The sequence below is a fragment of the Brachionichthys hirsutus genome, unplaced genomic scaffold (assembly GCF_040956055.1).
Source record: "Brachionichthys hirsutus isolate HB-005 unplaced genomic scaffold, CSIRO-AGI_Bhir_v1 contig_934, whole genome shotgun sequence".
NCBI classification, from domain to species: Eukaryota; Metazoa; Chordata; class Actinopteri; order Lophiiformes; family Brachionichthyidae; genus Brachionichthys; species Brachionichthys hirsutus.
Genome location: NW_027180481.1, coordinates 1 through 22,280, shown reverse-complemented (window position 1 = coordinate 22,280; position 22,280 = coordinate 1). Strand labels below are relative to the sequence as shown.

At 45.9% G+C, this 22,280-nt stretch overlaps 16 non-coding genes across 16 annotated transcripts; all 16 read left to right on the top strand.

Moving 5' to 3' along the window:
* The first annotated feature begins 803 nt into the window (after positions 1-803).
* On the top strand, positions 804-886 carry trnal-cag (transfer RNA leucine (anticodon CAG)). Its single transcript has one exon. It is a non-coding gene; the product is annotated as a tRNA-Leu (tRNA).
* A 963-nt stretch (positions 887-1,849) lies between these two features.
* On the top strand, positions 1,850-1,932 carry trnal-cag (transfer RNA leucine (anticodon CAG)). The gene has a single exon. It is a non-coding gene; the product is annotated as a tRNA-Leu (tRNA).
* Positions 1,933-3,941: 2,009 nt separating this feature from the next.
* On the top strand, positions 3,942-4,024 carry trnal-aag (transfer RNA leucine (anticodon AAG)). Its single transcript has one exon. It is a non-coding gene; the product is annotated as a tRNA-Leu (tRNA).
* Positions 4,025-4,987: 963 nt separating this feature from the next.
* Positions 4,988-5,070, top strand: trnal-aag (transfer RNA leucine (anticodon AAG)). Its single transcript has one exon. It is a non-coding gene; the product is annotated as a tRNA-Leu (tRNA).
* Positions 5,071-6,033: 963 nt separating this feature from the next.
* Positions 6,034-6,116, top strand: trnal-aag (transfer RNA leucine (anticodon AAG)). The gene has a single exon. It is a non-coding gene; the product is annotated as a tRNA-Leu (tRNA).
* Positions 6,117-7,072: 956 nt separating this feature from the next.
* trnal-aag (transfer RNA leucine (anticodon AAG)) lies at positions 7,073-7,155 on the top strand. Its single transcript has one exon. It is a non-coding gene; the product is annotated as a tRNA-Leu (tRNA).
* Positions 7,156-10,208: 3,053 nt separating this feature from the next.
* Positions 10,209-10,291, top strand: trnal-aag (transfer RNA leucine (anticodon AAG)). Its single transcript has one exon. It is a non-coding gene; the product is annotated as a tRNA-Leu (tRNA).
* A 957-nt stretch (positions 10,292-11,248) lies between these two features.
* On the top strand, positions 11,249-11,331 carry trnal-aag (transfer RNA leucine (anticodon AAG)). Its single transcript has one exon. It is a non-coding gene; the product is annotated as a tRNA-Leu (tRNA).
* Positions 11,332-12,621: 1,290 nt separating this feature from the next.
* Positions 12,622-12,692, top strand: trnag-gcc (transfer RNA glycine (anticodon GCC)). The gene has a single exon. It is a non-coding gene; the product is annotated as a tRNA-Gly (tRNA).
* A 1,692-nt stretch (positions 12,693-14,384) lies between these two features.
* Positions 14,385-14,467, top strand: trnal-aag (transfer RNA leucine (anticodon AAG)). Its single transcript has one exon. It is a non-coding gene; the product is annotated as a tRNA-Leu (tRNA).
* A 957-nt stretch (positions 14,468-15,424) lies between these two features.
* On the top strand, positions 15,425-15,507 carry trnal-aag (transfer RNA leucine (anticodon AAG)). Its single transcript has one exon. It is a non-coding gene; the product is annotated as a tRNA-Leu (tRNA).
* A 1,290-nt stretch (positions 15,508-16,797) lies between these two features.
* Positions 16,798-16,868, top strand: trnag-gcc (transfer RNA glycine (anticodon GCC)). Its single transcript has one exon. It is a non-coding gene; the product is annotated as a tRNA-Gly (tRNA).
* Positions 16,869-17,843: 975 nt separating this feature from the next.
* Positions 17,844-17,914, top strand: trnag-gcc (transfer RNA glycine (anticodon GCC)). The gene has a single exon. It is a non-coding gene; the product is annotated as a tRNA-Gly (tRNA).
* Positions 17,915-18,560: 646 nt separating this feature from the next.
* On the top strand, positions 18,561-18,643 carry trnal-aag (transfer RNA leucine (anticodon AAG)). Its single transcript has one exon. It is a non-coding gene; the product is annotated as a tRNA-Leu (tRNA).
* A 2,338-nt stretch (positions 18,644-20,981) lies between these two features.
* trnag-gcc (transfer RNA glycine (anticodon GCC)) lies at positions 20,982-21,052 on the top strand. The gene has a single exon. It is a non-coding gene; the product is annotated as a tRNA-Gly (tRNA).
* Positions 21,053-22,027: 975 nt separating this feature from the next.
* On the top strand, positions 22,028-22,098 carry trnag-gcc (transfer RNA glycine (anticodon GCC)). The gene has a single exon. It is a non-coding gene; the product is annotated as a tRNA-Gly (tRNA).
* Positions 22,099-22,280: the final 182 nt, after the last annotated feature.

Here is a 22,280-nt window from a genome sequence, read left to right as displayed (position 1 = left end):
AATTTCCATGAAAAACGTCCATGACGATGTAATAACAGATTGTTTTAGATCCCGTTCTGATTCCATCATTTTGTCCGGTCTTTTAAGCATTGGTGGTTCAGTGGTAGAATTCTTGCCTGCCATGCGGGAGACCTGGGTTCAATTCCCAGCCAACGCAAACTTGCTTCTTGTGGGAGATGTTAAACTAACAGCGACTCAATGCTGAATAAACTAACTTTATGTGACACATTCTTGGACTTCAGAGTGTCGGAAGACTCTGTTTGTCTCACATTCTGGGCACAATGCCAAAGCTAACCTCATCAAGTGAAACCTTCAGTGTGTCTCAATGTGCATCATGAGAGATGATCAGTTGAAGACTGCGTGGTTTTGGACTGCTTGTTCGTGATTTGCTTCTCTGGCAGTGGAAACTGATGCTGTATTGGTACTATGCTGCTACTACATCTCGTTCAGATGCCTCCTGGACACCTCCATCGGATGGTGGTCCGGGCATGGTCCACCAGGAGGATGCCTTGAGAAGACGGAGGACACGCTGGAGAGACTTTGTCTCTCGGCTGACCAGGCAATGCCTTGGGAATCCACTGGAGGAGGTGTCTTTGGCAAGGGAAGTCTGGAAATACCTGCTCATCCTGTTGCCTTCGTGACATTGGCCTGGATTAGTGGTGGAACATGGATGGATAGTGGTACTATGATGCCATAATTTGATTTCCAACCGTTAACCTGCGTTTCGGCTTGATTGCTTACATTTATGGTGACAATCAATCAATGTGGGTTGCCTTGAGTTTTGTGAACCCCCCTGCAGGGTAGTCAGGATGGCCGAGCGGTCTAAGGCGCTGTGTTCAGGTCGCAGTCTCCTCTGGAGGCGTGGGTTCAAATCCCACTTCTGACAGCCTTAACTTGACTCAGGTAAATTCATTTAACAAAATTTTGATTCTTTCTATATTTCACCGTCAGAACATTTTACTGAAGAGTTCACATATATTTATTTTGGAGCCAGGTCTAGTCAGGGGATGACAAAAGTCCAACGATGTCATGCTCTGCAGACCATGAATTTCCATGAAAAACGTCCATGACGATGTAATAACAGATTGTTTTAGATCCCGTTCTGATTCCATCATTTTGTCCGGTCTTTTAAGCATTGGTGGTTCAGTGGTAGAATTCTTGCCTGCCATGCGGGAGACCTGGGTTCAATTCCCAGCCAACGCAAACTTGCTTCTTGTGGGAGATGTTAAACTAACAGCGACTCAATGCTGAATAAACTAACTTTATGTGACACATTCTTGGACTTCAGAGTGTCGGAAGACTCTGTTTGTCTCACATTCTGGGCACAATGCCAAAGCTAACCTCATCAAGTGAAACCTTCAGTGTGTCTCAATGTGCATCATGAGAGATGATCAGTTGAAGACTGCGTGGTTTTGGACTGCTTGTTCGTGATTTGCTTCTCTGGCAGTGGAAACTGATGCTGTATTGGTACTATGCTGCTACTACATCTCGTTCAGATGCCTCCTGGACACCTCCATCGGATGGTGGTCCGGGCATGGTCCACCAGGAGGATGCCTTGAGAAGACGGAGGACACGCTGGAGAGACTTTGTCTCTCGGCTGACCAGGCAATGCCTTGGGAATCCACTGGAGGAGGTGTCTTTGGCAAGGGAAGTCTGGAAATACCTGCTCATCCTGTTGCCTTCGTGACATTGGCCTGGATTAGTGGTGGAACATGGATGGATAGTGGTACTATGATGCCATAATTTGATTTCCAACCGTTAACCTGCGTTTCGGCTTGATTGCTTACATTTATGGTGACAATCAATCAATGTGGGTTGCCTTGAGTTTTGTGAACCCCCCTGCAGGGTAGTCAGGATGGCCGAGCGGTCTAAGGCGCTGTGTTCAGGTCGCAGTCTCCTCTGGAGGCGTGGGTTCAAATCCCACTTCTGACAGCTTTAACTTGACTCAGGTAAATTCATTTAACAAAATTTTGATTCTTTCTATATTTCACCGTCAGAACATTTTACTGAAGAGTTCACATATATTTATTTTGGAGCCAGGTCTAGTCAGGGGATGACAAAGGTCCAACGATGTCATGCTCTGCAGACCATGAATTTCCATGCAAAACGTCCATGACTATGTAATAACAGATTGTTTTAGATCCCGTTCTGATTCCATCATTTTGTCTGGTCTTTCAAGCATTGGTGGTTCAGTGGTAGAATTCTCGCCTGCCATGCGGGAGACCTGGGTTCAGTTCCCAGCCAACGCAAACTTGCTTCTTGTGGAAGATGTTAAACTAACAGCGACTCAATGCTGAATAAACTAACTTTATGTGACACATTCTCGGACTTCAGAGTGTCGGAAGACTTTGTTTGTCTCACATTCTGGACACAATGCCAAAGCTAACCTCATCAAGTAAAACCTTCAGTGTGTCTCATTGTGCATCATGAGAGATGATCAGTTGAAGACTGCGTGGTTTTGGACTGCTTGTTTGTGATTTGCTTCTCTGGCAGTGGAAACTGATGCTGTATTGGTACTATGCTGCTACTACATCTCATTCAGATGCCTCCTGGACACCTCCATCGGATGGTGGTCCGGGCATGGTCCACCAGAAGGATGCCTTGAGAAGACGGAGGACACACTGGAGAGACTTTGTCTCTCGGCTGACCGGGCAATGCCTTGGGAATCCACTGAAGGAGGTGTCTTTGGCAAGGGACGTCTGGAAATACCTGCTCATCCTGTTGCCTTTGTGACACTGGCCTGGATTAGTGGTGGAACATGGATGGATAGTGGTACTATGATGCCATAATTTGATTTCCAACCGTTGACCTGCGTTTCGGCTTGATTGCTTACATTTATGGTGACAATCAATCGATGTGGGTTGCCTTGAGTTTTGTGAACCCTCTCGCAGGGTAGTCAGGATGGCGGGGTGGTCTAAGGTGCTGCGTTCAGGTCGCAGTCTCCTCTGGAGGCGTGCGTTCAAATCCCACTTCTGACAGCTCTAACTTGACTCAGGTAAATTCATTTAACAAAATTTTGATTCTTTCTATATTTCACCGTCAGAACATTTTACTGAAGAGTTCACATATATTTATTTTGGAGCCAGGTCTAGTCAGGGGATGACAAAAGTCCAACGATGTCATGCTCTGCAGACCATGAATTTCCATGCAAAACGTCCATGACTATGTAATAACAGATTGTTTTAGATCCCGTTCTGATTCCATCATTTTGTCTGGTCTTTTAAGCATTGGTGGTTCAGTGATAGAATTCTCGCCTGCCATGCGGGAGACCTGGGTTCAATTCCCAGCCGACGCAAACTTGCTTCTTGTGGAAGATGTTAAACTAACAGCGACTCAATGCTGAATAAACTAACTTTATGTGACACATTCTCGGACTTCAGAGTGTCGGAAGACTTTGTTTGTCTCACATTCTGGACACAATGCCAAAGCTAACCTCATTAAGTAAAACCTTCAGTGTGTCTCATTGTGCATCATGAGAGATGATCAGTTGAAGACTGCGTGGTTTTGGACTGCTTGTTCGTGATTTGCTTCTCTGGCAGTGGAAACTGATGCTGTATTGGTACTATGCTGCTACTACATCTCGTTCAGATGCCTCCTGGACACCTCCATCGGATGGTGGTCCGGGCATGGTCCACCAGGAGGATGCCTTGAGAAGACGGAGGACACACTGGAGAGACTTTGTCTCTCGGCTGACCAGGCAATGCCTTGGGAATCCACTGGAGGAGGTGTCTTTGGCAAGGGAAGTCTGGAAATACCTGCTCATCCTGTTGCCTTCGTGACACTGGCCTGGATTAGTGGTGGAACATGGATGGATAGTGGTACTATGATGCCATAATTTGATTTCCAACCGTTGACCTGCGTTTCGGCTTGATTGCTTACATTTATGGTGACAATCAATCGATGTGGGTTGCCTTGAGTTTTGTGAACATTCTCGCTGGGTAGTCAGGATGGCCGAGCGGTCTAAGGCGCTGCGTTAAGGTCGCAGTCTCCTCTGGAGGCGTGGGTTTAAATCCCACTTCTGACAGCTTCAACTTGACTCAGGTAAAGTCATTTAACAAAATGTTTAGTCTTTCTTTATTTCACCGTCAGAACATTTTACTGAAGAGTTCACATATAAATATTTTGGAGCCAGGTCTAGTCAGGGGATGACAAAAGTCCAACGATGTCATGCTCTGCAGACCATGAATTTCCATGCAAAACGTCCATGACTATGTAATAACAGATTGTTTTAGATCCCGTTCTGATTCCATCATTTTGTCTAGTCTTTTAAGCATTGGTGGTTCAGTGGTAGAATTCTCGCCTGCCATGCGGGAGACCTGGGCTCAATTCCCAGCCAACGCAAACTCGCTTCTTGTGGAAGATGTTAAACTAACAGCGACTCAATGCTGAATAAACTAACTTTATGTGACACATTCTCGGACTTCAGAGTGTCGGAAGACTTTGTTTGTCACACATTCTGGACACAATGCCAAAGCTAACCTCATCAAGTGAAACCTTCAGTGTGTCTCAATGTGCATCATGAGAGATGATCAGTTGAAGGCTGCGTGGTTTTTGACTGCTTGTTCGTGATTTGCTTCTCTGGCCGTGGAAACTGATGCTGTATTGGTACTATGCTGCTACTACATCTCGTTCAGATGCCTCCTGGACACCTCCATCGGATGGTGGTCCGGGCATGGTCCACCAGGAGGATGCCTTGAGAAGACGGAGGACACACTGGAGAGACTTTGTCTCTCGGCTGACCAGGCAATGCCTTGGGAATCCACTGGAGGAGGTGTCTTTGGCAAGGGAAGTCTGGAAATACCTGCTCATCCTGTTGCCTTCGTGACACTGGCCTGGATTAGTGGTGGAACATGGATGGATAGTGGTACTATGATGCCATAATTTGATTTCCAACCGTTGACCTGCGTTTCGGCTTGATTGCTTACATTTATGGTGACAATCAATCGATGTGGGTTGCCTTGAGTTTTGTGAACATTCTCGCTGGGTAGTCAGGATGGCCGAGCGGTCTAAGGCGCTGCGTTAAGGTCGCAGTCTCCTCTGGAGGCGTGGGTTTAAATCCCACTTCTGACAGCTTCAACTTGACTCAGGTAAAGTCATTTAACAAAATGTTTAGTCTTTCTTTATTTCACCGTCAGAACATTTTACTGAAGAGTTCACATATAAATATTTTGGAGCCAGGTCTAGTCAGGGGATGACAAAAGTCCAACGATGTCATGCTCTGCAGACCATGAATTTCCATGCAAAACGTCCATGACTATGTAATAACAGATTGTTTTAGATCCCGTTCTGATTCCATCATTTTGTCTAGTCTTTTAAGCATTGGTGGTTCAGTGGTAGAATTCTCGCCTGCCATGCGGGAGACCTGGGCTCAATTCCCAGCCAACGCAAACTCGCTTCTTGTGGAAGATGTTAAACTAACAGCGACTCAATGCTGAATAAACTAACTTTATGTGACACATTCTCGGACTTCAGAGTGTCGGAAGACTTTGTTTGTCACACATTCTGGACACAATGCCAAAGCTAACCTCATCAAGTGAAACCTTCAGTGTGTCTCAATGTGCATCATGAGAGATGATCAGTTGAAGGCTGCGTGGTTTTTGACTGCTTGTTCGTGATTTGCTTCTCTGGCCGTGGAAACTGATGCTGTATTGGTACTATGCTGCTACTACATCTCGTTCAGATGCCTCCTGGACACCTCCATCGGATGGTGGTCCGGGCATGGTCCACCAGGAGGATGCCTTGAGAAGACGGAGGACACACTGGAGAGACTTTGTCTCTCGGCTGACCAGGCAATGCCTTGGGAATCCACTGGAGGAGGTGTCTTTGGCAAGGGAAGTCTGGAAATACCTGCTCATCCTGTTGCCTTCGTGACACTGGCCTGGATTAGTGGTGGAACATGGATGGATAGTGGTACTATGATGCCATAATTTGATTTCCAACCGTTGACCTGCGTTTCGGCTTGATTGCTTACATTTATGGTGACAATCGATCGATGTGGGTTGCCTTGAGTTTTGTGAACATTCTAGCTGGGTAGTCAGGATGGCCGAGCGGTCTAAGGCGCTGCGTTAAGGTCGCAGTCTCCTCTGGAGGCGTGGGTTTAAATCCCACTTCTGGCAGCTTCAACTTGACCCAGGTAAAGTCATTTAACAAAATGTTTAGTCTTTCTTTATTTCACCGTCAGAACATTTTACTGAAGAGTTCACATATAAATATTTTGGAGCCAGGTCTAGTCAGGCGATGACAAAAGTCCAACGATGTCATGCTCTGCAGACCATGAATTTCCATGCAAAACGTCCATGACTATGTAATAACAGATTGTTTTAGATCCCGTTCTGATTCCATCATTTTGTCTGGTCTTTTAAGCATTGGTGGTTCAGTGGTAGAATTCTCGCCTGCCATGGCTGGGCTCAATTCCCAGCCAACGCAAACTCGCTTCTTGTGGAAGATGTTAAACTAACAGCGTCTCAATGCTGAATAAACTAACTTTATGTGACACATTCTCGGACTTCAGAGTGTCGGAAGACTTTGTTTGTCTCACATTCTGGACACAATGCCAAAGCTAACCTCATCAAGTAAAACCTTCAGTGTGTCTCATTGTGCATCATGAGAGATGATCAGTTGAAGACTGCGTGGTTTTGGACTGCTTGTTCGTGATTTGCTTCTCTGGCAGTGGAAACTGATGCTGTATTGGTACTATGCTGCTACTACATCTCATTCAGATGCCTCCTGGACACCTCCATCGGATGGTGGTCCGGGCATGGTCCACCAGAAGGATGCCTTGAGAAGACGGAGGACACACTGGAGAGACTTTGTCTCTCGGCTGACCAGGCAATGCCTTGGGAATCCACTGGAGGAGGTGTCTTTGGCAAGGGAAGTCTGGAAATACCTGCTCATCCTGTTGCCTTTGTGACACTGGCCTGGATTAGTGGTGGAACATGGATGGATAGTGGTACTATGATGCCATAATTTGATTTCCAACCGTTGACCTGCGTTTCGGCTTGATTGCTTACATTTATGGTGACAATCGATCGATGTGGGTTGCCTTGAGTTTTGTGAACATTCTAGCTGGGTAGTCGGGATGGCCGAGCGGTCTAAGGCGCTGCGTTAAGGTCGCAGTCTCCTCTGGAGGCGTGGGTTTAAATCCCACTTCTGGCAGCTTCAACTTGACTCAGGTAAAGTCATTTAACAAAATGTTTAGTCTTTCTTTATTTCACCGTCAGAACATTTTACTGAAGAGTTCACATATATTTATTTTGGAGCCAGGTCTAGTCAGGGGTTGACAAAAGTCCAACGATGTCATGCTCTGCAGACCATGAATTTCCATGCAAAACGTCCATGACTATGTAATAACCGATTGTTTTAGATCCCGTTCTAATTCCATCATTTTGTCTAGTCTTTTAAGCATTGGTGGTTCAGTGGTAGAATTCTCGCCTGCCATGCGGGAGACCTGGGCTCAATTCCCAGCCAACGCAAACTCGCTTCTTGTGGAAGATGTTAAACTAACAGCGACTCAATGCTGAATAAACTAACTTTATGTGACACATTCTCGGACTTCAGAGTGTCGGAAGACTTTGTTTGTCACACATTCTGGACACAATGCCAAAGCTAACCTCATCAAGTGAAACCTTCAGTGTGTCTCAATGTGCATCATGAGATATTATCAGTTGAAGACTGCGTGGTTTTGGACTGCTTGTTCGTGATTTGCTTCTCTGGCAATGGAAACTGATGGTGTATTGGTACTATGGTGCTACTACATCTCATTCAGATGCCTCCTGGACATCTCCATCGGATGGTGGTCCGGGCATGGTCCACCAGGAGGATGCCTTGAGAAGACGGAGGACACACTGGAGAGACTTTGTCTCTCGGCTGACCGGGCAATGCCTTGGGAATCCACTGGAGGAGGTGTCTTTGGCAAGGGAAGTCTGGAAATACCTGCTCATCCTGTTGCCTTCGTGACACGGGTCTGGATTAGTGGTGGAACATGGATGGATAGTGGTACTATGATGCCATAATTTGATTTCCAACTGTTGACCTGCGTTTCGGCTTGATCGCTTACATTTATGGTGACAATCGATCGATGTGGGTTGCCTTGAGTTTTGTGAACATTCTTGCTGGGTAGTCAGGATGGCCGAGCGGTCTAAGGCGCTGTGTTAAGGTCGCAGTCTCCTCTGGATGCGTGGGTTTAGATCCCACTTCTGACAGCTTCAACTTGACTCAGGTAGAGTCATTTAACAAAATGTTTAGTCTTTCTTTATTTCACCGTCAGAACATTTTACTGAAGAGTTCACATATAAATATTTTGGAGCCAGGTCTAGTCAGGGGATGACAAAAGTCCAACGATGTCATGCTCTGCAGACCATGAATTTCCATGCAAAACGTCCATGACTGTAATAACAGATTGTTTTAGATCCCGTTCTGATTCCATCATTTTGTCTGGTCTTTTAAGCATTGGTGGTTCAGTGGTAGAATTCTTGCCTGCCATGCGGGAGACCTGGGTTCAATTCCCAGCCAACGCAAACTTGCTTCTTGTGGATGATGTTAAACTAACAGCGACTCAATGCCGAATAAACTAACTTTATGTGACACATTCTCGGACTTCAGAGTGTCGGAAGACTTTGTTTGTCTCACATTCTGGACACAATGCCGAAGCTGACCTCATCAAGTGAAACCTTCAGTGTGTCTGAATGTGCATCATGAGAGCTGATCAGTTGAAGACTGCGTGGTTTTGGACTGCTTGTTCGTGATTTGCTTCTCTGGCAGTGGAAACTGATGCTGTATTGGTACTATGCTGCTACTATATCTCGTTCAGATGCCTCCTGGACACCTCCATCGGATGGTGGTCCGGGCATGGTCCACCAGGAGGATGCCTTGAGAAGACGGAGGACACACTGGAGAGACTTTGTCTCTCGGCTGACCAGGCAATGCCTTGGGAATCCACTGGAGGAGGTGTCTTTGGCAAGGGAAGTCTGGAAATACCTGCTCATCCTGTTGCCTTTGTGACACTGGCCTGGATTAGTGGTGGAACATGGATGGATAGTGGTACTATGATGCCATAATTTGATTTCCAACCGTTGACCTGCGTTTCGGCTTGATTGCTTACATTTATGGTGACAATCAATCAATGTGGGTTGCCTTGAGTTTTGTGAACTCCCTTGTGGGGTAGTCAGGATGGCGGAGTGGTCTAAGGCGCTGCGTTCAGGTCGCAGTCTCCTCTGGAGGCATGGGTTCAAACCCCACTTCTGACAGCTTTAACTTGACTCAGGTAAATTCATTTAACAAAATTTTGATTCTTTCTATATTTCACCGTCAGAACATTTTACTGAAGAGTTCACATAAAAATATTTTGGAGCCAGGTCTAGTCAGGGGATGGCAAAAGTCCAACGATGTCATGCTCTGCAGACCATGAATTTACATGCAAAACGTCCATGACTATGTTCTAACAGATTGTTTTAGATCCCGTTCTGATTCCATCATTTTGTCTAGTCTTTTAAGCATTGGTGGTTCAGTGGTAGAATTCTAGCCTGCCATGCGGGAGACCTGGGTTCAATGCCCAGCCAACGCAAACTTGCTTCTTGTGGGAGATGTTAAACTAACAGCGACTCAATGCTGAATAAACTAACTTTATGTGACACATTCTTGGACTTCAGAGTGTCGGAAGACTTTGTTTGTCTCACATTCTGGGCACAATGGCAAAGCTAACCTCATCAAGTGAAACCTTCAGTGTGTCTCAATGTGCATCATGAGATATTATCAGTTGAAGACTGCGTGGTTTTGGACTGCTTGTTCGTGATTTGCTTCTCTGGCAATGGAAACTGATGCTGTATTGGTACTATGGTGCTACTACATCTCATTCAGATGCCTCCTGGACATCTCCATCGGATGGTGGTCCGGGCATGGTCCACCAGGAGGATGCCTTGAGAAGACGGAGGACACACTGGAGAGACTTTGTCTCTCGGCTGACCGGGCAATGCCTTGGGAATCCACTGGAGGAGGTGTCTTTGGCAAGGGAAGTCTGGAAATACCTGCTCATCCTGTTGCCTTTGTGACACTGGCCTGGATTAGTGGTGGAACATGGATGGATAGTGGTACTATGATGCCATAATTTGATTTCCAACCGTTGACCTGCGTTTCGGCTTGATTGCTTACATTTATGGTGACAATCAATCGATGTGGGTTGCCTTGAGTTTTGTGAACCCTCTCGCAGGGTAGTCGGGATGGCCGAGCGGTCTAAGGCGCTGCGTTAAGGTCGCAGTCTCCTCTGGAGGTGTGGGTTTAAATCCCACTTCTGACAGCTTCAACTTGACTCAGGTAAAGTCATTTAACAAAATGTTTAGTCTTTCTTTATTTCACCGTCAGAACATTTTACTGAAGAGTTCACATATAAATATTTTGGAGCCAGGTCTAGTCAGGGGATGACAAAAGTCCAACGATGTCATGCTCTGCAGAATTTCCATGCAAAACGTCCATGACTATGTAATAACAGATTGTTTTAGATCCCGTTCTAATTCCATCATTTTGTCTAGTCTTTTAAGCATTGGTGGTTCAGTGGTAGAATTCTCGCCTGCCATGCGGGAGACCTGGGCTCAATTCCCAGCCAACGCAAACTCGCTTCTTGTGGAAGATGTTAAACTAACAGCGACTCAATGCTGAATAAACTAACTTTATGTGACACATTCTCGGACTTCAGAGTGTCGGAAGACTTTGTTTGTCACACATTCTGGACACAATGCCAAAGCTAACCTCATCAAGTGAAACCTTCAGTGTGTCTCAATGTGCATCATGAGAGATGATCAGTTGAAGGCTGCGTGGTTTTTGACTGCTTGTTCGTGATTTGCTTCTCTGGCAGTGGAAACTGATGCTGTATTGGTACTATGCTGCTACTACATCTCGTTCAGATGCCTCCTGGACACCTCCATCGGATGGTGGTCCGGGCATGGTCCACCAGGAGGATGCCTTGAGAAGACGGAGGACACACTGGAGAGACTTTGTCTCTCGGCTGACCAGGCAATGCCTTGGGAATCCACTGGAGGAGGTGTCTTTGGCAAGGGAAGTCTGGAAATACCTGCTCATCCTGTTGCCTTCGTGACACTGGCCTGGATTAGTGGTGGAACATGGATGGATAGTGGTACTATGATGCCATAATTTGATTTCCAACCGTTGACCTGCGTTTCGGCTTGATTGCTTACATTTATGGTGACAATCGATCGATGTGGGTTGCCTTGAGTTTTTTGAACATTCTAGCTGGGTAGTCAGGATGGCCGAGCGGTCTAAGGCGCTGCGTTAAGGTCGCAGTCTCCTCTGGAGGCGTGGGTTTAAATCCCACTTCTGGCAGCTTCAACTTGACTCAGGTAAAGTCATTTAACAAAATGTTTAGTCTTTCTTTATTTCACCGTCAGAACATTTTACTGAAGAGTTCACATATATTTATTTTGGAGCCAGGTCTAGTCAGGGGATGACAAAAGTCCAACGATGTCATGCTCTGCAGACCATGAATTTCCATGCAAAACGTCCATGACTATGTAATAACAGATTGTTTTAGATCCCGTTCTGATTCCATCATTTTGTCTGGTCTTTTGAGCATTGGTGGCTCAGTGGTAGAATTCTCGCCTGCCATGCGGGAGACCTGGGTTCAATTCCCAGCCAACGCAAACTTGCTTCTTGTGGGAGATGTTAAACTAACAGCGACTCAATGCTGAATAAACTAACTTTATGTGACACATTCTTGGACTTTAGAGTGTCGGAAGACTTTGTTTGTCTCACATTCTGGGCACAATGCCAAAGCTAACCTCATCAAGTGAAACCTTCAGTGTGTCTCAATGTGCATCATGAGATATTATCAGTTGAAGACTGCGTGGTTTCTGACTGCTTGTTCGTGATTTGCTTCTCTGGCAATGGAAACTGATGGTGTATTGGTACTATGGTGCTACTACATCTCATTCAGATGCCTCCTGGACATCTCCATCGGATGGTGGTCCGGGCATGGTCCACCAGGAGGATGCCTTGAGAAGACGGAGGACACACTGGAGAGACTTTGTCTCTCGGCTGACCGGGCAATGCCTTGGGAATCCACTGGAGGAGGTGTCTTTGGCAAGGGAAGTCTGGAAATACCTGCTCATCCTGTTGCCTTCGTGACACGGGTCTGGATTAGTGGTGGAACATGGATGGATAGTGGTACTATGATGCCATAATTTGATTTCCAACTGTTGACCTGCGTTTCGGCTTGATCGCTTACATTTATGGTGACAATCGATCGATGTGGGTTGCCTTGAGTTTTGTGAACATTCTTGCTGGGTAGTCAGGATGGCCGAGCGGTCTAAGGCGCTGTGTTAAGGTCGCAGTCTCCTCTGGATGCGTGGGTTTAAATCCCACTTCTGACAGCTTCAACTTGACTCAGGTAGAGTCATTTAACAAAATTTTTAGTCTTTCTTTATTTCACCGTCAGAACATTTTACTGAAGAGTTCACATATAAATATTTTGGAGCCAGGTCTAGTCAGGGGATGACAAAAGTCCAACGATGTCATGCTCTGCAGACCATGAATTTCCATGCAAAACGTCCATGACTGTAATAACAGATTGTTTTAGATCCCGTTCTGATTCCATCATTTTGTCTGGTCTTTTAAGCATTGGTGGTTCAGTGGTAGAATTCTCGCCTGCCATGCGGGAGACCTGGGTTCAATTCCCAGCCAACGCAAACTTGCTTCTTGTGGATGATGTTAAACTAACAGCGACTCAATGCTGAATAAACTAACTTTATGTGACACATTCTCGGACTTCAGAGTGTCGGAAGACTTTGTTTGTCTCACATTCTGGACACAATGCCGAAGCTGACCTCATCAAGTGAAACCTTCAGTGTGTCTGAATGTGCATCATGAGAGCTGATCAGTTGAAGACTGCGTGGTTTTGGACTGCTTGTTCGTGATTTGCTTCTCTGGCAGTGGAAACTGATGCTGTATTGGTACTATGCTGCTACTATATCTCGTTCAGATGCCTCCTGGACACCTCCATCGGATGGTGGTCCGGGCATGGTCCACCAGGAGGATGCCTTGAGAAGACGGAGGACACACTGGAGAGACTTTGTCTCTCGGCTGACCAGGCAATGCCTTGGGAATCCACTGGAGGAGGTGTCTTTGGCAAGGGAAGTCTGGAAATACCTGCTCATCCTGTTGCCTTTGTGACACTGGCCTGGATTAGTGGTGAAACATGGATGGATAGTGGTACTATGATGCCATAATTTGATTTCCAACCGTTGACCTGCGTTTCGGCTTGATTGCTTACATTTATGGTGACAATCAATCAATGTGGGTTGCCTTGAGTTTTGTGAACTCCCTTGTGGGGTAGTCAGGATGGCGGAGTGGTCTAAGGCGCTGCGTTCAGGTCGCAGTCTCCTCTGGAGGCATGGGTTCAAACCCCACTTCTGACAGCTTTAACTTGACTCAGGTAAATTTATTTAACAAAATTTTGATTCTTTCTATATTTCACCGTCAGAACATTTTACTGAAGAGTTCACATAAAAATATTTTGGAGCCAGGTCTAGTCAGGGGATGGCAAAAGTCCAACGATGTCATGCTCTGCAGACCATGAATTTACATGCAAAACGTCCATGACTATGTTCTAACAGATTGTTTTAGATCCCGTTCTGATTCCATCATTTTGTCTAGTCTTTTAAGCATTGGTGGTTCAGTGGTAGAATTCTAGCCTGCCATGCGGGAGACCTGGGTTCAATGCCCAGCCAACGCAAACTTGCTTCTTGTGGGAGATGTTAAACTAACAGCGACTCAATGCTGAATAAACTAACTTTATGTGACACATTCTTGGACTTCAGAGTGTCGGAAGACTTTGTTTGTCTCACATTCTGGGCACAATGGCAAAGCTAACCTCATCAAGTGAAACCTTCAGTGTGTCTCAATGTGCATCATGAGATATTATCAGTTGAAGACTGCGTGGTTTTGGACTGCTTGTTCGTGATTTGCTTCTCTGGCAATGGAAACTGATGCTGTATTGGTACTATGGTGCTACTACATCTCATTCAGATGCCTCCTGGACATCTCCATCGGATGGTGGTCCGGGCATGGTCCACCAGGAGGATGCCTTGAGAAGACGGAGGACACACTGGAGAGACTTTGTCTCTCGGCTGACCGGGCAATGCCTTGGGAATCCACTGGAGGAGGTGTCTTTGGCAAGGGAAGTCTGGAAATACCTGCTCATCCTGTTGCCTTTGTGACACTGGCCTGGATTAGTGGTGGAACATGGATGGATAGTGGTACTATGATGCCATAATTTGATTTCCAACCGTTGACCTGCGTTTCGGCTTGATTGCTTACATTTATGGTGACAATCAATCGATGTGGGTTGCCTTGAGTTTTGTGAACCCTCTCGCAGGGTAGTCGGGATGGCCGAGCGGTCTAAGGCGCTGCGTTAAGGTCGCAGTCTCCTCTGGAGGTGTGGGTTTAAATCCCACTTCTGACAGCTTCAACTTGACTCAGGTAAAGTCATTTAACAAAATGTTTAGTCTTTCTTTATTTCACCGTCAGAACATTTTACTGAAGAGTTCACATATAAATATTTTGGAGCCAGGTCTAGTCAGGGGATGACAAAAGTCCAACGATGTCATGCTCTGCAGAATTTCCATGCAAAACGTCCATGACTATGTAATAACAGATTGTTTTAGATCCCGTTCTAATTCCATCATTTTGTCTAGTCTTTTAAGCATTGGTGGTTCAGTGGTAGAATTCTCGCCTGCCATGCGGGAGACCTGGGCTCAATTCCCAGCCAACGCAAACTCGCTTCTTGTGGAAGATGTTAAACTAACAGCGACTCAATGCTGAATAAACTAACTTTATGTGACACATTCTCGGACTTCAGAGTGTCGGAAGACTTTGTTTGTCACACATTCTGGACACAATGCCAAAGCTAACCTCATCAAGTGAAACCTTCAGTGTGTCTCAATGTGCATCATGAGAGATGATCAGTTGAAGGCTGCGTGGTTTTTGACTGCTTGTTCGTGATTTGCTTCTCTGGCAGTGGAAACTGATGCTGTATTGGTACTATGCTGCTACTACATCTCGTTCAGATGCCTCCTGGACACCTCCATCGGATGGTGGTCCGGGCATGGTCCACCAGGAGGATGCCTTGAGAAGACGGAGGACACACTGGAGAGACTTTGTCTCTCGGCTGACCAGGCAATGCCTTGGGAATCCACTGGAGGAGGTGTCTTTGGCAAGGGAAGTCTGGAAATACCTGCTCATCCTGTTGCCTTCGTGACACTGGCCTGGATTAGTGGTGGAACATGGATGGATAGTGGTACTATGATGCCATAATTTGATTTCCAACCGTTGACCTGCGTTTCGGCTTGATTGCTTACATTTATGGTGACAATCGATCGATGTGGGTTGCCTTGAGTTTTTTGAACATTCTAGCTGGGTAGTCAGGATGGCCGAGCGGTCTAAGGCGCTGCGTTAAGGTCGCAGTCTCCTCTGGAGGCGTGGGTTTAAATCCCACTTCTGGCAGCTTCAACTTGACTCAGGTAAAGTCATTTAACAAAATGTTTAGTCTTTCTTTATTTCACCGTCAGAACATTTTACTGAAGAGTTCACATATATTTATTTTGGAGCCAGGTCTAGTCAGGGGATGACAAAAGTCCAACGATGTCATGCTCTGCAGACCATGAATTTCCATGCAAAACGTCCATGACTATGTAATAACAGATTGTTTTAGATCCCGTTCTGATTCCATCATTTTGTCTGGTCTTTTGAGCATTGGTGGCTCAGTGGTAGAATTCTCGCCTGCCATGCGGGAGACCTGGGTTCAATTCCCAGCCAACGCAAACTTGCTTCTTGTGGGAGATGTTAAACTAACAGCGACTCAATGCTGAATAAACTAACTTTATGTGACACATTCTTGGACTTTAGAGTGTCGGAAGACTTTGTTTGTCTCACATTCTGGGCACAATGCCAAAGCTAACCTCATCAAGTGAAACCTTCAGTGTGTCTCAATGTGCATCATGAGATATTATCAGTTGAAGACTGCGTGGTTTTGGACTGCTTGTTCGTGATTTGCTTCTCTGGCAATGGAAACTGATGGTGTATTGGTACTATGGTGCTACTACATCTCATTCAGATGCCTCCTGGACATCTCCATCGGATGGTGGTCCGGGCATGGTCCACCAGGAGGATGCCTTGAGAAGACGGAGGACACACTGGAGAGACTTTGTCTCTCGGCTGACCGGGCAATGCCTTGGGAATCCACTGGAGGAGGTGTCTTTGGCAAGGGAAGTCTGGAAATACCTGCTCATCCTGTTGCCTTCGTGACACGGGTCTGGATTAGTGGTGGAACATGGATGGATAGTGGTACTATGATGCCATAATTTGATTTCCAACTGTTGACCTGCGTTTCGGCTTGATCGCTTACATTTATGGTGACAATCGATCGATGTGGGTTGCCTTGAGTTTTGTGAACATTCTTGCTGGGTAGTCAGGATGGCCGAGCGGTCTAAGGCGCTGTGTTAAGGTCGCAGTCTCCTCTGGATGCGTGGGTTTAAATCCCACTTCTGACAGCTTCAACTTGACTCAGGTAGAGTCATTTAACAAAATTTTTAGTCTTTCTTTATTTCACCGTCAGAACATTTTACTGAAGAGTTCACATATAAATATTTTGGAGCCAGGTCTAGTCAGGGGATGACAAAAGTCCAACGATGTCATGCTCTGCAGACCATGAATTTCCATGCAAAACGTCCATGACTGTAATAACAGATTGTTTTAGATCCCGTTCTGATTCCATCATTTTGTCTGGTCTTTTAAGCATTGGTGGTTCAGTGGTAGAATTCTCGCCTGCCATGCGGGAGACCTGGGTTCAATTCCCAGCCAACGCAAACTTGCTTCTTGTGGATGATGTTAAACTAACAGCGACTCAATGCTGAATAAACTAACTTTATGTGACACATTCTCGGACTTCAGAGTGTCGGAAGACTTTGTTTGTCTCACATTCTGGACACAATGCCGAAGCTGACCTCATCAAGTGAAACCTTCAGTGTGTCTGAATGTGCATCATGAGAGCTGATCAGTTGAAGACTGCGTGGTTTTGGACTGCTTGTTCGTGATTTGCTTCTCTGGCAGTGGAAACTGATGCTGTATTGGTACTATGCTGCTACTATATCTCGTTCAGATGCCTCCTGGACACCTCCATCGGATGGTGGTCCGGGCATGGTCCACCAGGAGGATGCCTTGAGAAGACGGAGGACACACTGGAGAGACTTTGTCTCTCGGCTGACCAGGCAATGCCTTGGGAATCCACTGGAGGAGGTGTCTTTGGCAAGGGAAGTCTGGAAATACCTGCTCATCCTGTTGCCTTTGTGACACTGGCCTGGATTAGTGGTGAAACATGGATGGATAGTGGTACTATGATGCCATAATTTGATTTCCAACCGTTGACCTGCGTTTCGGCTTGATTGCTTACATTTATGGTGACAATCAATCAATGTGGGTTGCCTTGAGTTTTGTGAACTCCCTTGTGGGGTAGTCAGGATGGCGGAGTGGTCTAAGGCGCTGCGTTCAGGTCGCAGTCTCCTCTGGAGGCATGGGCTCAAATCCCACTTCTGACAGCTTTAACTTGACTCAGGTAAATTCATTTAACAAAATTTTGATTCTTTCTATATTTCACCGTCAGAACATTTTACTGAAGAGTTCACATAAAAATATTTTGGAGCCAGGTCTAGTCAGGGGATGGCAAAAGTCCAACGATGTCATGCTCTGCAGACCATGAATTTACATGCAAAACGTCCATGACTATGTTCTAACAGATTGTTTTAGATCCCGTTCTGATTCCATCATTTTGTCTAGTCTTTTAAGCATTGGTGGTTCAGTGGTAGAATTCTAGCCTGCCATGCGGGAGACCTGGGTTCAATTCCCAGCCAATGCAAACTTGCTTCTTGTGGGAGATGTTAAACTAACAGCGACTCAATGCTGAATAAACTAACTTTATGTGACACATTCTTGGACTTCAGAGTGTCGGAAGACTTTGTTTGTCTCACATTCTGGGCACAATGGCAAAGCTAACCTCATCAAGTGAAACCTTCAGTGTGTCTCAATGTGCATCATGAGATATTATCAGTTGAAGACTGCGTGGTTTTGGACTGCTTGTTCGTGATTTGCTTCTCTGGCAATGGAAACTGATGCTGTATTGGTACTATGGTGCTACTACATCTCATTCAGATGCCTCCTGGACATCTCCATCGGATGGTGGTCCGGGCATGGTCCACCAGGAGGATGCCTTGAGAAGACGGAGGACACACTGGAGAGACTTTGTCTCTCGGCTGACCGGGCAATGCCTTGGGAATCCACTGGAGGAGGTGTCTTTGGCAAGGGAAGTCTGGAAATACCTGCTCATCCTGTTGCCTTCGTGACACGGGTCTGGATTAGTGGTGGAACATGGATGGATAGTGGTACTATGATGCCATAATTTGATTTCCAACTGTTGACCTGCGTTTCGGCTTGATCGCTTACATTTATGGTGACAATCGATCGATGTGGGTTGCCTTGAGTTTTGTGAACATTCTCGCTGGGTAGTCAGGATGGCCGAGCGGTCTAAGGCGCTGCGTTAAGGTTGCAGTGTCCTCTGGATGCGTGGGTTTAAATCCCACTTCTGACAGCTTCAACTTGACTCAGGTAGAGTCATTTAACAAAATTTTTAGTCTTTCTTTATTTCACCGTCAGAACATTTTACTGAAGAGTTCACATATAAATATTTTGGAGCCAGGTCTAGTCAGGGGATGACAAAAGTCCAACGATGTCATGCTCTGCAGACCATGAATTTCCATGCAAAACGTCCATGACTATGTAATAACAGATTGTTTTAGATCCCGTTCTGATTCCATCATTTTGTCTGGTCCTTTAAGCATTGGTGGTTCAGTGGTAGTATTCTCGCCTGCCATGTGGGAGACCTGGGTTCAATTCCCAGCCAACGCGAACTTGCTTCTTGTGGGAGATGTTAAACTAACAGTGACTCAATGCTGAATAAACTAACTTTATGTGACACATTCTTGGACTTCAGAGTGTCGGAAGACTTTGTTTGTCTCACATTCTGGGCACAATGGCAAAGCTAACCTCATCAAGTGAAACCTTCAGTGTGTCTCAATGTGCATCATGAGATATTATCAGTTGAAGACTGCGTGGTTTTGGACTGCTTGTTCGTGATTTGCTTCTCTGGCAATGGAAACTGATGCTGTATTGGTACTATGGTGCTACTACATCTCGTTCAGATGCCTCCTGGACATCTCCATCGGATGGTGGTCCGGGCATGGTCCACCAGGAGGATGCCTTGAGAAGACGGAGGACACACTGGAGAGACTTTGTCTCTCGGCTGACCAGGCAATGCCTTGGGAATCCACTGGAGGAGGTGTCTTTGGCAAGGGAAGTCTGGAAATACCTGCTCATCCTGTTGCCTTTGTGACACTGGCCTGGATTAGTGGTGGAACATGGATGGATAGTGGTACTATGATGCCATAATTTGATTTCCAACCGTTGACCTGCGTTTCGGCTTGATTGCTTACATTTATGGTGACAATCAATCAATGTGGGTTGCCTTGAGTTTTGTGAACTCCCTTGTGGGGTAGTCAGGATGGCGGAGTGGTCTAAGGCGCTGCGTTCAGGTCGCAGTCTCCTCTGGAGGCATGGGTTCAAATCCCACTTCTGACAGCTTTAACTTGACTCAGGTAAATTCATTTAACAAAATTTTGATTCTTTCTATATTTCACCGTCAGAACATTTTACTGAAGAGTTCACATAAAAATATTTTGGAGCCAGGTCTAGTCAGGGGATGGCAAAAGTCCAACGATGTCATGCTCTGCAGACCATGAATTTCCATGCAAAACGTCCATGACTATGTAATAACAGATTGTTTTAGATCCCGTTCTGATTCCATCATTTTGTCTGGTCTTTTAAGCATTGGTGGTTCGGTGGTAGAATTCTAGCCTGCCATGCGGGAGACCTGGGTTCAATTCCCAGCCAACGCAAACTTGCTTCTTGTGGGAGATGTTAAACTAACAGCGACTCAATGCTGAATAAACTAACTTTATGTGACACATTCTTGGACTTCAGAGTGTCGGAAGACTTTGTTTGTCTCACATTCTGGGCACAATGGCGAAGCTAACCTCATCAAGTGAAACCTTCAGTGTGTCTCAATGTGCATCATGAGATATTATCAGTTGAAGACTGCGTGGTTTTGGACTGCTTGTTCGTGATTTGCTTCTCTGGCAATGGAAACTGATGCTGTATTGGTACTATGGTGCTACTACATCTCATTCAGATGCCTCCTGGACATCTCCATCGGATGGTGGTCCGGGCATGGTCCACCAGGAGGATGCCTTGAGAAGACGGAGGACACACTGGAGAGACTTTGTCTCTCGGCTGACCGGGCAATGCCTTGGGAATCCACTGGAGGAGGTGTCTTTGGCAAGGGAAGTCTGGAAATACCTGCTCATCCTGTTGCCTTCGTGACACGGGTCTGGATTAGTGGTGGAACATGGATGGATAGTGGTACTATGATGCCATAATTTGATTTCCACCTGTTGACCTGCGTTTCGGCTTGATCGCTTACATTTATGGTGACAATCGATCGATGTGGGTTGCCTTGAGTTTTGTGAACATTCTCGCTGGGTAGTCAGGATGGCCGAGCGGTCTAAGGCGCTGCGTTAAGGTTGCAGTCTCCTCTGGATGCGTGGGTTTAAATCCCACTTCTGACAGCTTCAACTTGACTCAGGTAGAGTCATTTAACAAAATTTTTAGTCTTTCTTTATTTCACCGTCAGAACATTTTACTGAAGAGTTCACATATAAATATTTTGGAGCCAGGTCTAGTCAGGGGATGACAAAAGTCCAACGATGTCATGCTCTGCAGACCATGAATTTCCATGCAAAACGTCCATGACTATGTAATAACAGATTGTTTTAGATCCCGTTCTGATTCCATCATTTTGTCTGGTCTTTTAAGCATTGGTGGTTCAGTGGTAGAATTCTCGCCTGCCATGCGGGAGACCTGGGTTCAATTCCCAGCCAACGCAAACTTGCTTCTCGTGGGAGATGTTAAACTAACAGCGACTCAATGCTGAATAAACTAACTTTATGTGACACATTCTTGGACTTCAGAGTGTCGGAAGACTTTGTTTGTCTCACATTCTGGGCACAATGGCAAAGCTAACCTCATCAAGTGAAACCTTCAGTGTGTCTCAATGTGCATCATGAGATATTATCAGTTGAAGACTGCGTGGTTTTGGACTGCTTGTTCGTGATTTGCTTCTCTGGCAATGGAAACTGATGCTGTATTGGTACTATGGTGCTACTACATCTCGTTCAGATGCCTCCTGGACATCTCCATCGGATGGTGGTCCGGGCATGGTCCACCAGGAGGATGCCTTGAGAAGACGGAGGACACACTGGAGAGACTTTGTCTCTCGGCTGACCAGGCAATGCCTTGGGAATCCACTGGAGGAGGTGTCTTTGGCAAGGGAAGTCTGGAAATACCTGCTCATCCTGTTGCCTTTGTGACACTGGCCTGGATTAGTGGTGGAACATGGATGGATAGTGGTACTATGATGCCATAATTTGATTTCCAACCGTTGACCTGCGTTTCGGCTTGATTGCTTACATTTATGGTGACAATCGATCGATGTGGGTTGCCTTGAGTTTTGTGAACTCCCTTGTGGGGTAGTCAGGATGGCGGAGTGGTCTAAGGCGCTGCGTTCAGGTCGCAGTCTCCTCTGGATGCGTGGGTTTAAATCCCACTTCTGACAGCTTCAACTTGACTCAGGTAGAGTCATTTAACAAAATTTTTAGTCTTTCTTTATTTCACCGTCAGAACATTTTACTGAAGAGTTCACATATAAATATTTTGGAGCCAGGTCTAGTCAGGGGATGACAAAAGTCCAACGATGTCATGCTCTGCAGACCATGAATTTCCATGCAAAACGTCCATGACTATGTAATAACAGATTGTTTTAGATCCCGTTCTGATTCCATCATTTTGTCTGGTCTTTTAAGCATTGGTGGTTCAGTGGTAGAATTCTCGCCTGCCATGCGGGAGACCTGGGTTCAATTCCCAGCCAACGCAAACTTGCTTCTTGTGGGAGATGTTAAACTAACAGCGACTCAATGCTGAATAAACTAACTTTATGTGACACATTCTTGGACTTCAGAGTGTCGGAAGACTTTGTTTGTCTCACATTCTGGGCACAATGGCAAAGCTAACCTCATCAAGTGAAACCTTCAGTGTGTCTCAATGTGCATCATGAG